Raw genomic sequence first — 16,586 nt, forward strand, 5'->3', positions numbered from 1 at the left:
TTAGCTTGTTTGGAGTGGGAAGGTGGTCCCTGTCTTTGGGTTTCAAGATAGTACAAATAAAGCTTAGAAACATTTCCTTTTTAGGCTCCTGAGGGATTCTGGGAGTAGCAGTCCCAAAGACTAATTTTCCTACTGCATGTATTTGCGTTTCTGTGTTCTGAGCACTTGTAACATTTGCTGACAGCTCGTTTCAGATAAGCTGCTAGTCTTGAAAATATGGTTCCAAGAGGAAGGAAGAAGGAGCTTGCCTTCTGTTCACCCTGGAGCCTTCCTACGTCCGCCTGCTGAATTTGTAATCCAAGTTTAGAATCTCTTCAAAGTAGCTCTGCTACCAGTGGAATTTCTGCAGGGAGCTGTACCATAGAAGTCTTTGTCAATAAGAAAGTCCACCCCCCCAGCTCTTTTATTTTTTAAAATGCACTGGCATTAAAGTGTGTGTATGTGGGGTGCTGGTGCTGGTTTGTCTCATCCATCCTTGTCCATCTTGAGCTGGAAACCTTTTCTTGCTTTTCATTTAAAAATGCTTTTTTATCTTCTGCTGTCAGTGAGCAAGACTGACACTGGTGATGAGGAAAGAAAATCGGAAGTAGATCAGAGAGAAAACCTATGCTTTTCTGAGACTGTACAGTTCACACATGACCGCTAGGCTTTGTAAAGCAGATTGCTTTAAATTAGGGAAAGGGACCCTCTGGATCCTGGACTCAGTCTGGCTTACAGTCTTCCAGCCCCCATACCATTTTTTTATTTTTTATTATATCTCAGACAAACATACAAGACATACCAAACATACACACAGGGAGGTGTTTTCCATATAATCATATCTAATTCATAATCTTGACTACATAACCATATTACCATACTAAAATCTTTAAACCATAATATATTCTCCACTCTGTGTATATACATGTATGTATGTATGTATGTATGTATGTATGTATGTATGTATGTATGTATGTATGTATGTATGTATGTATGTATGTATGTATGTATGTATGTATGTATGTATGTATGTATGTATGTATTTCAGATCAAAACATCTAGTATTAAATTCAGCACAAGCCTAAACTGTGATTACCGTAATACACTGTCTAATGTATAATCTTAACTACATAACTATGTTATAATATATACAGTGGTGCCTCGCTTAACGAGCACACCGCAGAATGACGAAATCGCATAGCGATGAGGTATTTGCGATCGCAAATGCGATCGCATACCGATGGCCCCTATGGGCAAAACTCGCATTGCGAAGATCGGTAAGTGTTTTGCTTACCGATCTTCGCACTGCGATGTCGGGGGAACAGCTGATTGGCGGTTCCAAAATGGCCGCCGGAAGCCCCAAAATGGCCGCGCGCAGCGTTTTCGAGCCCTGCCCTTGCTTACCGAGGGTGTGAAAATGGCTGCCAGACCCTGGAAACATTGCTGAACAGTGATTTTTTTTGCCCATTTGGAACGCATTAAACGATGTATAATGCGTTCCAATGGATTTCCCTGTTCCGTACAGGGAACGGATTAACCTCGCTATGCGAGGCACCACTGTATATGTTTAGTTTTCTGTCAGCAATTTCTGTTATTGTATTTAACATGGACATTTCTAGTTTATAAGTTATATATACTTATCTACCACTTATACAAAGGAGAGGCAAAGTTGCTAAGCATATTTTAACCTGAATTAATCTTAATATATAATCTTAACTACATAACTACTGTATTTTTTGCTCCATAAGACGCACTCCCCCCAAATAGTGGGGGAGAAAGTATGTGCATCTTATGGAACGAATACAGTAAAAAAGGGGTTCAACCACCACCACCACCCAGAAGCCTCCCATTGCCATGCTGGGAGGCCTCTGAACTGTCACCAGAGACTGCTTGCTGTTTGGACCTCACCATTCTGCAGTGCTGGCTTTTCAGGATTTGCTTCCTGGAGCCCACCTGGAAAATCAGCAAGGCCAACAGGCCTATGGCAGCAGACAGTGAAAACAGCCAAGGACAAAAGGGGAAAGAGTAATTCTAGAAAAACCAGGGGAAACCACAAACACAGTCCCCCACTTAGGCAGCTGATTTTCCCATATTTGGGGAAATCACAGGGGTCAGCACATCCAAAGTACAATAGATGAGCCTCATCCTGGGAAAACCACTTTGATGATCATGGTATCTCCCCTGCCAGGTATGAGTTGGAATGGCCTCTGAACATCCTGCCCCTTTCTATGGCCTGTCCCCCAAAGGCATGGTGACCCCCCCGGCTGCACCTCCTGATCAGAACAGGGTTGCACAGCCCCAGTCCCGAAAGAGGCCAAGAGAGCTACTCATTGTTTTGGGGTGCCTCACAGGACCCCCATCAGGGGCTGGATGTTCCTTGCACAATCCTCCAGTGCACCGATATTAGCATACCTAATATGAGGGGAAGGCAGGGAAAGTGGGGAAATTCAAACTTTCAGTTAGTGAAGAGGCTGCTTGTCTGCTTCCTTGCTAGTCCAAGCAGTTAGAATGCTGGGAGAGAGACCTGGGACTGCCTGGTATTGTCGTTTTAAAATGTAAAATGTAGTTTATAAGCTGTTTGTTTGGGGTTAGTGCTTGGGTGTAAAGGTGCTCCGTTTGAGTTGAAACCTGATTGTGTAGAAACGTGCATACTTGCTTTAAAAGCTGCCTAGGAAGTGTTCAGGCCAGCGCCAATCAGCTGTTAGGTGGGGAGAGGGGAGGGGAAAGGAGCAGGAGTGGAGAAGAGCACAAAATGGCTGCCGGCTGCCTGCTGGCTTTTAGCTGTTTGGGGCTCTTTTTTGGCTGTTCTGGGGTCTACCCAGGCACTGTGAAGTGCAAGGCTCAATCTACAGTACCTGGTAAGTGACTTTCTTTTAAGTTTTTTAAAGTTTCTGACCCTTTCCCCCCCCCCCCCATAAAAATGCATTAATTAATTTTCAATGCATTTCTATGGGAAATTTGGATTCAACTTGCAAGCTTTTCATCTAGTTCTGGGCATTTAATAGAGAATGTATTTCCAAAGGGTGTTGCAGCAAGGAAACTAACTGTGCCTCGTGACTTCTAACTGGATTACAGTACCTGCTTCCTGATTTCAGCTACTATAGTTTGTATTCAGTTTTTTTGGCTCATCACAAACATTGTTCATGGCTTTGTGTGGCCTAACCTGTTGTGCCTTGCATGCTATAAACGTTCAATTATGTCAGAAAATGGAGATTTGGTCTTATGCTGAGCATGTGCTACTGCTGGTGAATGGGATCAGGTTAAGCTTTGTGTTGCTGTTCTTTTGCATAACCTAAAGTAAATAAGGAAAGCCAGTTGTTAAATAGTTTAATTCCACTATTTGTCCTCCACACAACTAAAAGGGACCTCTCAATGCAGTGCCAAATGAGACAAACCATTTCTAACTTAATATAGGCTTGAACTGTAGCTGGGCAGAGTTGCACAACAATCTCATCTGTCATTGAGACATTTCTATAAGCATGGGGAGGAGGTGGATGAAAGGAAATGTAAAATATAGGTAGAGTGGTATAGGTCTTATCACTGGCTGATAATGGTCTATATTAATGCCACTGTTGACTGCTGTTCACTTTACATGGTTCAAATGTTATTCTGTTATAGTTTATTAAATATTTTATTACACTGTTTTGTTCAGAATATATTTTCCCTGTGCTCCTCATCTAAAAATTAGGTGTGTCTTAAGGTCAGGTACGCCTTATGGAGCAAAAATACGGTATATTATAGTACACATATGTTTACACTCTCTCTATATATATCTTTCAGTCAACAATTTCTTTTATATTCAACATGGACATTTCTAAGTTAAAACTTATATATACTCATCAACCACCTGAACAGAAGAGAATCCAGAACTGCTGACAATATTTTAGCCTAAATTAATCTCTTAACACCCTTTTTGTCAGTTTTATAGTGCCGTCTATAGAACCTCTTTTTAAAAAATTCTTTCAAATTTACTGATTTAATCCAACTGTAATTATCGTTCCACCTTCGAATCCGATCATATATGTCCAAATTATAGCCAGAATTTTGTACCGCTTCGAACCTCACTGCCTTCACATTTTCTTTCTTTAAGTTCTCTTCTATCAAGCAAGTATACATTTTTGAGTAATCTTCTTATTAACATAAATCCCCAACTCATCCACCTGACCCTCCCTCTCATGCAGGCCCATTATTTTAGCCTCCTTTGATCTTAATTCTAAAGTCTCTCTCTCTGATCCTTCCGCTGCTCTGGTGGGCTAGGCTTCCATCTGCATATTCTCTCCCTCCAATTTATATCCTGAAATCATGGCCTTAATTTTAAGGGCCATGTGATCCTGAAGTTGATTGACAATGTTCATTTGAAACTCCTGTATGTAATTCTTGAAGGGATCTTCCTTTGTACAGTGCTGCCTCGCTTAACGATTGCCTTATTAAACGACGAATCTGCTTGATGATGAGGTTTTTGCGATTGCTTTTGTGATTGCAAAATGATGTTTTAATGGGTAAAATTCGCTTAACGATGATCGGTTCCCTGCTTCAGGAACCGATTTTTTTGCTTAACTATGGTCTGAAAACACCTGATCGGCGGCTCTCAAAATGGCCACCCGCTGTTTTTAGGATGGATTTTTCACAAGAGAGGCACCGGAAAATGGCTGCCCTATGGACAATTAGGTATTTATCCCATTGGAACGCATTGAGTGGTTTTCAATGCGTTTCAGTGGTTTTTTTCCCCTGCTTGACGATTTCGCTCTATAGCGATTTCGCTGGAACGGATTAACATCGAGCCAGGCACCACTGTACATTTTGATAGGCTTGTACATTAAATAAGGGCTGTCCTTTCTGCTTTTTGAATGTAAATTTAGTATGGAATAACGCTTTCTGCTACAAAGAGTTCTTCTGTTTTCTCCTGAGTCCACCAAGTCTGGCTTTTTATTTATTTATTTTCCCCTTTCTTGTGCTCCCAATTCTTTTCTCAGGTAAATGGGAAGAGTACTTGTCCCTCTCCATTTGTCTGGAGCCCAGCCTGGGCCAGATAACATCAGGAGTGGTGCCTGTACTGCTGACATCAGATTCCCAGTTTCACTCCTGCCTTTTCTCTAGAGAGGTGGAGGAAGGAGGAGCAGGGGTAGGAAAATAAGGAAAGGAGTCCCAATTTTCTATGATATCAGCAACAGTGGTTCCCTTTAGGGAAGTTCCAGAGCTGGCTTGCTTTAGAGGAGGTGGTGTGGTTTGCTTGAAAATCTCAAGAGGCTGGTTGGAGATCTTCTGCAACCCAGAATACACTGTCAAGCTTGAAGGTATTTATTTCTCAATCTGTAGGGGTGGAAGAATGACCTGCTGAACTGATCAAAGCTTGCAGAACTGGTTTAGAGATTTAAGATCAGCAAGATAAATAGGAAATAGGCTGTGGTGAATGCAGCTGGATAGAGGCCAGGTTCTCAGCTCTTCCTGTTCCATCAGGTTAGCTGCAGTCCTCACAATGTTTGGGAGAGAAATAGATTTTCTGCTATTTATCCCTGTGGTAATAAAGTATCTTAGGATGGCTTGGTCTTTAATGGGCAATTAAGAATCATTAACTTTACAAAAGGTGCACTCTTCATTTGTTTATGCAGAGCAGTCCAGCTGTTTCAATTTTTTAAATTTTGCTTTAGGGTTCAAAGACTGAGCTCAATAGGCCAGTCCTACATGCCATAATAAGTGTCAATGTTTCTAAATTTACCATGGTGCCATTACCTTTGGGGAAATGACAAAGACCATTGTACCAGCTGCTAACTTGAACAATGTCGGATCCACTAAATCCCATTGTAATCAAGTTATCTGTCTAGTAGTAAAGGGAAAATAGATTAGATGGTTTCTGAGATGCTGCCAAAGATCACGTTTTTTTGCTTAGAACACACCTGTGAGATATAAATTGTCCATATTTTTGATGCTGTTTTGAAATAAAATACTAATTCTGTGTGGATTTATAAGCTAGTAGTCCCCTCATTGGTGAGTTATTGCTCCAGTAGCTTTTGCCTATAGCAGTACAGTGGTGCCTTGACTTATGAACTTAATCCGTATCGGAATGACGTTCGTAAGTCAAAATGTTCGTAGGTCAAAGCACCATTTCCCATTGAAATGCATGGGAACGAGATTAATCCATTCCAGCATTTCAGTAAACAAAGCAAGTCCCATGCAGGGACTACAAAAAAACCAAAAACAAAACAACTCAGCACAGAAAGTAACAACCCCCCCCCAGTCCAAACCTACCCTACAAAATCCACCAAGAGGTAAAGGTAAAGTTTCCCCTTGACAATTTTTGTCCGGTTGTGTCCGACTCTAGGGGGCGGTGCTCATGCCCGTTTCCAAGCCATAGAGCCAGCGTTTGTCTGAAGACAATCTTCCGTGGTCACATGGCCAGTGCGACTTAGACACGGAACGCTGTTACCTTCCCACCGAGGTGGTCCCTATTTATCTACTTGCATTTGCATGCTTTCGAACCGCTAGGTTGGCGGGAGCTGGGACAAGCGACAGGCGCTCACTCCGTCGCATGGATTCGATCTTACAACTGCTTGGTCTTTAAAAGGAAAAGGACTTTACCTCTGCAGCTGCCTGGCCCGGGCTCCGCCGCCACTGCCCAGCTGGGATGGGTCCTTGCCTCCCAGCCAGGCTCTTGCTCCCAGATCCTGGCCAGGAAGCGAGCAGCGGGGATGGACCCCATGCCAGGAGGTAGGAGTCCAGCCAGGAGACCATTTGAATTTCCCGGGCTCCTGCCTCCCGGCATGGGGTCCATCCACACTGCTCGCTTCCCAGCTGGGCTCTGCTTCCTGGAGCCCGGACGGGAAGCAAGCAGCATGGACAGACCCCGCACTGGGAGGCAGGAGCCCGGGAAATTCAAATGGCTTCCCGGCCGGGCTCCTACCTCCCTGCACGGGGTCCATCTGCGCTGCTCGCTTCCTGGCTGGGCTCTGCCTCCCAGGGGACCGGAGGTGGGTGTGGGGGCAAAATGTTAAAGGCCTACTTTGAAAAATGCCATTCCATCTTGTCTAGCTTAGCTCTGAGTCCTCTCAACGATCAGGAGCTAAGAAAAGCAGTAATGTACGATAGCAGCTGGGAGGCAGGAGCCTGGGAAATTCAAATGGCCTCCTGGCCTAGCTCAAGCCTTCCGATGCTGGGCCACCCCCGCTTCCGCCGCATCCCTTTCCTGAACCATTGGTGCGAAAGAGCTACAAAGAAGCAGCCTCTTCGCCTCCAATGGTTTGAATTTCCTGCCCTTTCCCCCTGCCTTTTTTTGTTCTTAGGTCCAAGCTCCGTTCGCAAGTCAAAGCACAATTTTGCGACCGGAGCTGTTCATAAGTCAAAATGTTCATAGGTCAAGGCGTTCATAAGTCAAGGCACCACTGTATACTTATTGCTGATCTCCCTGTAATGGCTCTGTCCTAAATGTAACCATCCAGTATAGATTATTAGTGTAATTGTAAAGAACTTTGCAAATTAAAAATTTCTGTAAATGGTTTGACAGAGGAGCAAAGTAATTTATTTAATGAAGTAGAAGAGCCACTGCAGGGTAGCCAGACATTTTAGTGACCAGTTTTGGTTTCTAGAACAGCAAGAACTTGCTCTTCTCGGAATTGCTCTAAGAGGTGTTTCATATATAAAAAAATTCACCAATCTTATTAATGGGTTATGTTTTGAAAATAACTTGCTATGCATTCTGTGCAGTTAGTTCCATGTGAAACTGGAAGCGAGACAGGAATGTCCATATGTTACTTCTAGTACCATTAGTTGGCTCGTGTTGACAGTGGTCTGGTCCTGAGACTCTGACTACTGAGGAGTACTCATCACTTTGAAAATTAATACTAAATTAGAAAAAACAACCGAACAAAAATTCTTACTTCTTGTCATTTAGGAAGTCTATACAGGAATAAAGTAATAGGAAAAAAATTCAGAATTTCGTATCTCCATATATGCCACTCTGTTGTACATTTTAGGTAACAGAGGAGAGAGTGAAGTGTTATCTCAAAGAGGGAAGGAAATCTATGTATATTCAATTTAAATATTGAGCTAAGATAGACAAGAGAAGGAATATATTTGGCTACCTATCTTTCTGTTTTAAATAAGAAATTAGCTTCCATGACCCTTGATGCCTTGGCTCCATACAACCAGAGGCTTTGTCTCTTAAATACCCAATGCTGTTTCAGTACCCCTAGACACTGAATATGCTGTTGGTGAAAGTAAATCAGAAAGTACTAAAGAGCACTGGTTAGGCCTCATCTAGAATATTGTGTCCAGTTCTGGACACCACACTTGAAGAAGGATGCAGACAAACTGAAGCAAGTTCAGAGGAGGGCATCAAGGATGATCATGGGACTGGAAACCAAGCCCTATGGTGGAACTAGTTACCTCAAGAGGTGATGAGTGCTCCAACCCTGGAGGTATTGAGGAGAAACTTAGACAACCGACTGGCAAATAGCCTTTGATTTGTATTTTTGCACTGAGCAGAGGGTTGGACTTCATAGCCTTATAGGCCCCTTCCAACTTCACTATTCTGTGAGGAAAGAATGAAGGAACTGGGCATGTTTAGCCTTGAGAAAAGAAGACTGAGGGGAGATATGATAGTACTTTTCAAATTCTTCAAAGGTAGTCATACAGAGGAAGGGCAGGATCTGTTCTCAGCCATCCCAGATTGTAGGACTTGTAATAATGGGCTCAAGCTACAGGAAGCAAGATTTTGGCTGAATAATAGGAAAAAACTTCTTAACTGTTAGAGCAGTATGACAGTGGAACCATTTACCTCAGCAGCTGGTGAGTTGGAGGCATTCAAGAGAAAATTGGACAACCGTCTGTCAGATCTGTTTTGATTTGGATTCTTATAGTGAGCAGGGGATTGAACTTGATGGCCTTATAGGCCCCTTCGAACTCAAGTATTCTATGATTCTATGAGTACAACGAGACTGAACCTGGAAGGCCTTCTGGAGAAAGATGGGGAGATGGAAGACCCCAGGACCAAGTCTTTGTTCTGAATGGCTAGCTAGGTGGCCTGGGCCTCTGAGTACTGTATGAGGATTCAGGATTCCAGTTCCTGATTCATATACATAATGTCCGAAATTCTGTTTTAGCAGTCTGATGTGGTTTGTCTGCACTTCATAATTTCTAGTCTGGCCTCTTGCAATAAAGGCAAACGAGCACTTTGCAAGTTTATTGCGGTTATCACATTACTGTAATGTAGACAAGCACTATTATCCTCTTGTTACAAATAGAAAAGTCAAGAGCTGCTTAATGTTTCTCAAGAAGCTTGTTATACAAAGGTAGTACATGGTAGCCAGGGTTGTAAGTGATTAGGGAGCCATTAAAAAAAAACTAGAGGAAGAACACAGCATTTTAAAAACCTCAGCTTTATCTCAGTTTATGTATGCATGTATTTATAGGGGCTGGAATCTGCATTTACTAAAGCCTTTCCAGATTACCTTGGCCATCAAGAAACCTCGGTCTGTCTGAAAATCTCTCTGTGACACTTCTTAGGATTGGAAAGCCAGTTCACATGAAAGGCTGTTCAGGCATAGTGACATCAATGTACCACCCTGTAAGGGCCAAGACTGTGAGTACTAGACTCAGTGAGCTTTCATTTAAGGTAAAGGCCCTCCATTACCATTAGTGAAAACATGTATATTAATTCAGGCAGCAAATGTTGGTGGGGAGCAGTATCAGTGGCGTCTTCCCATAAATTCTTTTCCAGCTATCTATTTTCATTTGTTGGAAGAAAAAGCACAAGCTGTACTAAGTTTCCTAAGGTGTCCGCCACACCTTTGCCATTGCTGGAGTAAGAGACTGTGATTTCAGTTGGCTTCTGTTCATGGAATAGTATGGGGGGAGTGGTTTCATGGTGTGTTTTTTTCCCTTCAGGCAGCAAAAGGCCTTTCCTTCATAAATAACTTTACAGACGAAGAAGGTACTCCTGTACTGAGCTAATACATCAAGTAAAATACAAATAATTTTTATTGCTTTCCTTTTTTGTACAGAAGTTACTTGTGTACCTCCTGCTTCTTTGAAAGACATTCTATAGAAGTGATCAGCTCTAAAGAACTGTTGTTGCTTTAAAGTCAGGTTGCTCTTGGGCAGAAACCTCCCACTCTACTGTTGATTAAGGAAGAGAGAAGATATGGATTTACTGAGCTGGTTAATTAGTAGTAAACAGCACAAGCATCTGTCACCCAGTTGTTTAACAGCTTGTACCAACAAACTGAGATACATCACACATTCTAAATTATACTACTGAAGCGAACAAAGCTTGTGTCAGTATGTGAAATTTTGTATGTATAGAGTGTTAAAATAATAAAGGCAGGGTATGGAAAAATCAGCCCTAAAATGAAAGTACTTTTAAAATTGAGGCTTGAACAATAGCTTATCACAGTCATTTAAAAACAATTAGCTAGCTCTAGTTGAGCAAGTTCACAGTGTCATAACAATCCTGCCAGCTGAAGAATATTTCAAAATGATAACCAAACATTTAAAAAACATGTTGGTTCTATAATTTTCTCTCATTAAAGTTATGTTCTGGTTTTCCAGATTTTAGGGGGGATCTAGATCTTTTATGCCATCAGTCTTTATTCTTCCAAGCTCTCAAAAATTTTAGTCATAACCATAACTTTATCAGCGTCATGGCAACTTGCCAGATTTCAAGTTACAAAACTCTTGGGATTACAAAAAGTGCAGGAATAATACAGTTTCATACTGAAAAATTATTCTTGGATGTCTAAGCTTTTAGACCTCCAAGCTTTGCAGAAAAGATTGTTTATAACTGATAGATGATAAGGGTATATATAATGGCCAAAAACGATAGCCAGGGCAACAAGCAAAAGATGCCAGGAGGACACCATTAGAGCTGAGAAAACACTTCTGGGGAGGAGAATAATATTTTTTCATATATCTGATGTGATTTTATAATGGCTTATACTCTAGTCTAGTCTTTTAATTACATCGTTTTTAATATGCTTTTCATAGATATGACTTAATTGAAAATTAAACTTTTATAACTTAGAAAATAGGGCTTTGTAACACTTTTATGAAGTCTTTTGTAACACTTTAGATACAGTCATATTTCGTTTTGAAGTACCATTTTAACTTTTATTAGAACATTTTAAAGTTTTTGCTAAGGTCATTGCTTATATTTCTCATTTAGTTAGTTAGGTTTTTATAGTCACACTCCTATAACATTGTATTGAGTTTTCATAGGACCCTTGTGGCGTAGTGGTTAAACAGCAGTACTGCAGTGAAGAATCTTCTTGTGACTTGAGTTTGATTCTACTGGGTCAGGTAGCCAGCTCGTAGTTGACTCAACCTTCCATTCTTCTGATTAAATACCCACTTCACTTGGGGAGCAATGTGTAGCCTGCATAATTAAATTGCAAGCTTCCCAGGGAGTGCTTTAAGCACTATGGTATGTAAGCAGCACACTTTGCTTTTATAGTTGAATTTTTTGGATATTCAATGAACAGCAGTATAACACATTTATATCTTCCATACAGTTTGCATAATGGCTATTCAATAAAAGGAAGAAAAGTAGACTTTTAGGACATTCAGTTTATCTTTCTTGCATGGGGAAAATAAATCAGAAGTATAGTCAGAAAAAAGAATTGTACAAGGTAAAAAAATATTTGTCTGGGTCACACTGGGATTACCCCTTTTGAAATGTTAGCTGCAATCAACATAGGCTCCTGAATTTTCCCTGGAGGTCTATGACGTTTTGTAGGAGTTTTAGGAATATGTTCAGGGATCAGTTTATCTGACCTGATACTTGGGATAGCCAGGAGTAGACATTTGCATAGAAATATTATGAGCTGTATTCAGCTTATGTACCCCAAACACCTAATCTGGGTGTTATAAATAAATACCTGGGTTCGTCATTCTTTAGTTCTAAGTGTATGTCTTTTGTATTAGACTCTTGGGCAAAATATCAAGGAAACAGTAAAAGTGCAAAGTAGATCTTGCAAGATCTGGCCTCCTGATTCAGCTGTCCTTGAGGACACAAATATTTGTGCTGTGTTACTTCCGTAGTCATACATGCTGTTACATTGAGGGAGATAATTTCTGTGTCTGGAAAATGCCAAATGTGAATTGGGTACGGAAAACAACATTGATTTAAGACATATGGCTAGGTATGACTGTTATATTCAAGACCTCCATGTGGTGTCTCTAGAGACATAAACATTGCTTCCAAGCTTTGTAAGAGTAGTTGCTTCAACTCATCTCCAACTTTTGCAAAATCAAAAAAGGAATTGGAGCACTCCTGCCATGAAAGACTTATGTTGCTAACAGCATCCATGATCATGTTCCAGAGCTTGGCAAAGTTGGTTTTTCAATTTCATACTAGACAGAAGAGTCAAGAAGTTTTAGTCCTTTTAGCAATCTTCTGAAGCTTTGCTTAGTGCTCGGTATATCCATGCTTCTTGCAATAAATGTATTGTTCTGTATATTTATATGTATTTTTCTTTCACTGAAGTCTGCGGTTCTTATCACCTTATTTTCAGACAGAATTTCTGTGGCTTTAACAAACAAAGGTATTTGTCAAGTCAACCTTTTCCCACTGTGCAATCATAACATACCTAAAAGCTTCCCTTGCTAGATTTTTGTTTGTTATGACATTTTAAGGGCACAGGAGACCTGCAAGGAAAACAGGACTGAAAACTGGCATCTCAATACTTTGTCTTTGCTTGTCATCAAAGGGTGAGGGAAGGGCAGTGCAGCTCTGTAAGCTCTGAGAAATGCAAGTGAGTTGAAATCCCATTTGAAATCCATATTCTTTTAGTGAAACTTAAATAGCATAACTTCCTCTGGGTTGTCCTTGCCGTATCTTCATTTTTCTTAATAATAATCTTAGAAGCGCAGAGTTGAAGGAGATTCTATGGATCATTGAGCCCAGCCCCTGTCAAGGAGGCACAGTGCGGAATCGAACTCCCAACTTCTGGCTCCACAGCCAGATACTAAAACCACTGAGTTGTCTAGCAGTTGATGAGAAGTCTTTGGCTATGCCACAAATTATGTAGTCGCAGACTCAAGTTTGTCATGGGCAGGGCGATCCTATATTTGGGCAGATGATTTGGGGTAGTGGGGTGGAGAATCTTGAGTGATAAAATTGGCATGTCTGAAAGCTGTTGCATTTTGGGGCATTACCAGTCAAAGCTTTGGGAATCTTTGACTTTAAGTCCTTTCAGAGAGCTGTTCTGTCTTTGTTTGGACACAACCAAATATTGTGCCATCCTGGGGACTTAGCAAATTTATTTCATTATGAGAAATCCATGGAAGTTCATGCTGAAATAAATGTGTCAGTCACAATATTTTTGTTTTGTGTTTGTTCTGACTTTAAACACTGATTTTGCATCTCCTGTCCCACCTAAAGAATACAGAGATATGCTTTCCTAGTATTGCTGTTGGCACAGCATGGAAGAGTTTCTTTTTGAGACTACAGATCAAGGCTCCTTCAGCTAGCATGACGATTGGCCACAGTGACCAACAGTTTGGGACTACTGTATTATAATTCCAAAAAGTAACTTTTCCAAGCTGTGACAACTCGTAACCAATAAAGTGAAAACTTCAGCAAATTGTATATTTGTTCTCATACAGAATCAGAGCACATTTCATCTTCGTTTGCAAGGTACTTGTATAATACCCTTTAAAATACCTTTTTCCCCTTAACACACTGGGGCCCAGCCTTGGGTCACCCAGATGTTCTTGGACTGCAAATCCCAGAACCCTTCACTACCAGCTGTGCTGGCTGGGCTTTCTGGGGATTGCAGTCCAAGAACACCTGGATTACCCAAGGTTGGGAACCACTGCCTTAACACATCCAGTCCCAACCTTCTCTGCCTGATACCCTCCAGATGTTTTCAGTCACAACTCCCAATGGCCATTGCTTTCTGAGTTGGATGGGAGTTGAAGTTCAAGATGTATGTAATGTTCCAGATATCACCTGAGCTTTTAGGGCAATCCCCACCCACTGCAGTTGAAAATGAGCTGATTATTTTTTAATCAATTTTCTCTATTGCTTCCCGTATCTAATGATATCCCAAAGTGGTATAGAACAAATACAATTAAAATAAATTAAAATAGTTTAAAATAATAAACAGTAAAATAGCAACCACTAAATACTGTTAGTTAAAGATATTTAAAATCTGAGTCTCTAAATGCAATTCTGAAACTAGCACAATCAGACAAAGGTTTAAAGGTAGATAAAGGGGGAGTAGAAGTAGCCCTCCCGATTATGTTAATGTACATGGTAAAGGATTCTCAGTGTGTTGTAGTGGATAGAGTGACAGACTAGGACTCTGGAGAACAGGGTTCAAATCCCCACTTGGCTGGGGCAGTGGAACTGGTACAACCTGGTACAACCAATTGCTCCTAAAATATGTAACTTACCTTGAAAGCCCTATTAAGGTTGTTATAAGTTGATTCTGACTTGGCACCACATAACTTGTCAGTACCCTCATACATCTTCTGCCACTGCTTTCTATTGCCACAGATTTACAAAAGGACTGTAGGTTCTTTTGACTGAGGCCTATTCTGGGGTAGGAGAATGCGTATGCGGTTGCTAGGCAGCCATTGTTTTTTCCTAGAATAGAGGAGAATGTCAAAAGTTGCCTAGCAACCATATGTATTCTTTCCCCCTTCATTCTAGGTGTGTACTTGACAGAGTTATCTTGGGGCCTTGTTTTATCCCTCAGAGTTAGAGTGATGGCTGCCTTGCCTGTAGCAGATACTTGTCCAGTCATTTCTTTCAAGTGCCTTTCATGTTTTCTCACACCTTCTTTCTTTTATTTGACATTTTAAATACATTTCCAACAGTTTCTCTGCAGTATTCTTTACAGGATAAAGGATTCCAGTATCTACTACACTTAATTATTTAGATCAGCATTTTTTACCTCTTCTTCTTTCCTTTCATTCTCAGAATTCATCCTCTAAACCTGCTTCTACCTATAGATTTTGTGATCCACTGCAGCAAGTGCACTAGAATTCATTTTCTTTTGAGAAGATTAATTTTAATTTCCTAAAAAAAGGTTTATCAGTGCTGATTATTTTTTTAAAAAAATTCTCAGCTATTTGTGCGAGATCAGTATACAGAGCATGAAATGAACCTGCTGATGCCTGCCAGAAATTAACAGTGGCCATGCTTGAATGGAGAAGCATTAAAAAGTAGATGTTTCATTTCACTAATACTTCTGTTCAAGGATTCAATAAAGAGGTCTAATTTCATCTAGTGAGTGACGTCATTCCCCTTTTGTTACAAGGATCTATTTTAAGACTGTGGCGAATTTCATTGCAAAGTTTTCTGCATGCAGATATAGGGAAACCAGGAGGAGGCACAATTGGTCTTTCATGAGGTAAAAGAAGCGTAAATTGGCCACTGCTGCAATATTGTGGTATTGTCTCTCCAGGATATAAAACAAAGTTTGATAACAGAGTCTGATAACATGAAAACTGTATCTGTGGAATTTAATCTACTTATTACTATGCCAGGATAAATTATCCTACATGCAACAGTGTCCTTTGAGTCCTGAGGGGAGATTTTATTGGAGAATACTTAATAATTGTAGAACTGTTAAACCACCACTTCTGTCTGTGTGTTTCAGTGCTGTAGTTTGTTGAACGTATAACTTAACTAAAATGTTCTCTTATTCCTTGTTGTAGTCATTGCTTTTACTTTTAGCCTGTTTAATAATTTGCCTGATCAAAGAAAACATATTTTGAGTTCATGTTTATTTGTTAGTTATTTATGGATTGCATATATATTTGTATTTATATATTCCTCCAGTGACCTTTATGTGGTGTATATCGTTCCATATTTATCCTCATTGCAGCAACCTTGTGATAGTAGGTCAGGCTGACGGAGTATGGTAGACCCAAGATCCCCCACTGAGCATCATGACTGAGTGGAGACAGGAAATGTCATCTCCCAGATCAGTGGTTCCCAACTTTGGGTAACCCAAGGGAATTAGGCTACAACAGAAATATTGGCCAGCACAGGTAGTGGTCACGTTTTAGTCCAGGAACACCTGGGGACTCAAGATCGGGAACCACCATTCCTGATCATAGCCCAACGATTTAACTACTACACCAGGGTAGATCTCTCTACATGCAGACGTGGGCAGGATCTAGCAACTATTGCAGCGTCTCCTCTGTAAAAGTGTCCTTTGATATGAAAGGTATGCAGGTGTTGTGTTAACATAAAGACTTTGCTGAACTTGAATGCTGATTTGCAGTGACTTGAATATACTTGAGTATGTCTATCAATTTTATTTTTCTTAGAAATCTTTATAAGTCCCTTTTCTGTCCAGCTTTCCCAGCAATGTGCAATTTAAAAAATGCAATAGTTTTATTTTTATTAGTGTGAGATTCAAGCAGTCTTCTCCCTCCCCAAATTGGTCCTTCTTCTTCACATCATTGCATGTGGAATCTATTTTAATATCAACAGGTTTCTTTTCAGTAACAAACACAGGCTCTCTTTCAACTTTAATAAAAGTAGAACTTAAATTCTCTTTTTCTGGGTGCCACATGTCTTTTGTAACAATATTGGAGCCAGAAACATTACGTCTTTCAACAAGCTCACAACAGGTAGCAACAAATTCTCCATTACAGGG

General features: G+C 40.6%; 1 protein-coding gene and 1 pseudogene across 5 annotated transcripts in view; one reads left to right on the top strand and one right to left on the bottom strand.

Moving 5' to 3' along the window:
* The window catches only part of ALKBH8 (alkB homolog 8, tRNA methyltransferase), an 80,676-nt gene that overhangs the window by 21,049 nt on the left and 43,041 nt on the right, over positions 1–16,586 (top strand). The window lies entirely within an intron of this gene.
* LOC140706119 (U1 spliceosomal RNA) lies at positions 2,021–2,175 on the bottom strand (annotated as a pseudogene).

Source organism: Pogona vitticeps, chromosome 3, assembly GCF_051106095.1.
Source record: "Pogona vitticeps strain Pit_001003342236 chromosome 3, PviZW2.1, whole genome shotgun sequence".
Lineage (NCBI taxonomy): Eukaryota > Metazoa > Chordata > Lepidosauria > Squamata > Agamidae > Pogona > Pogona vitticeps.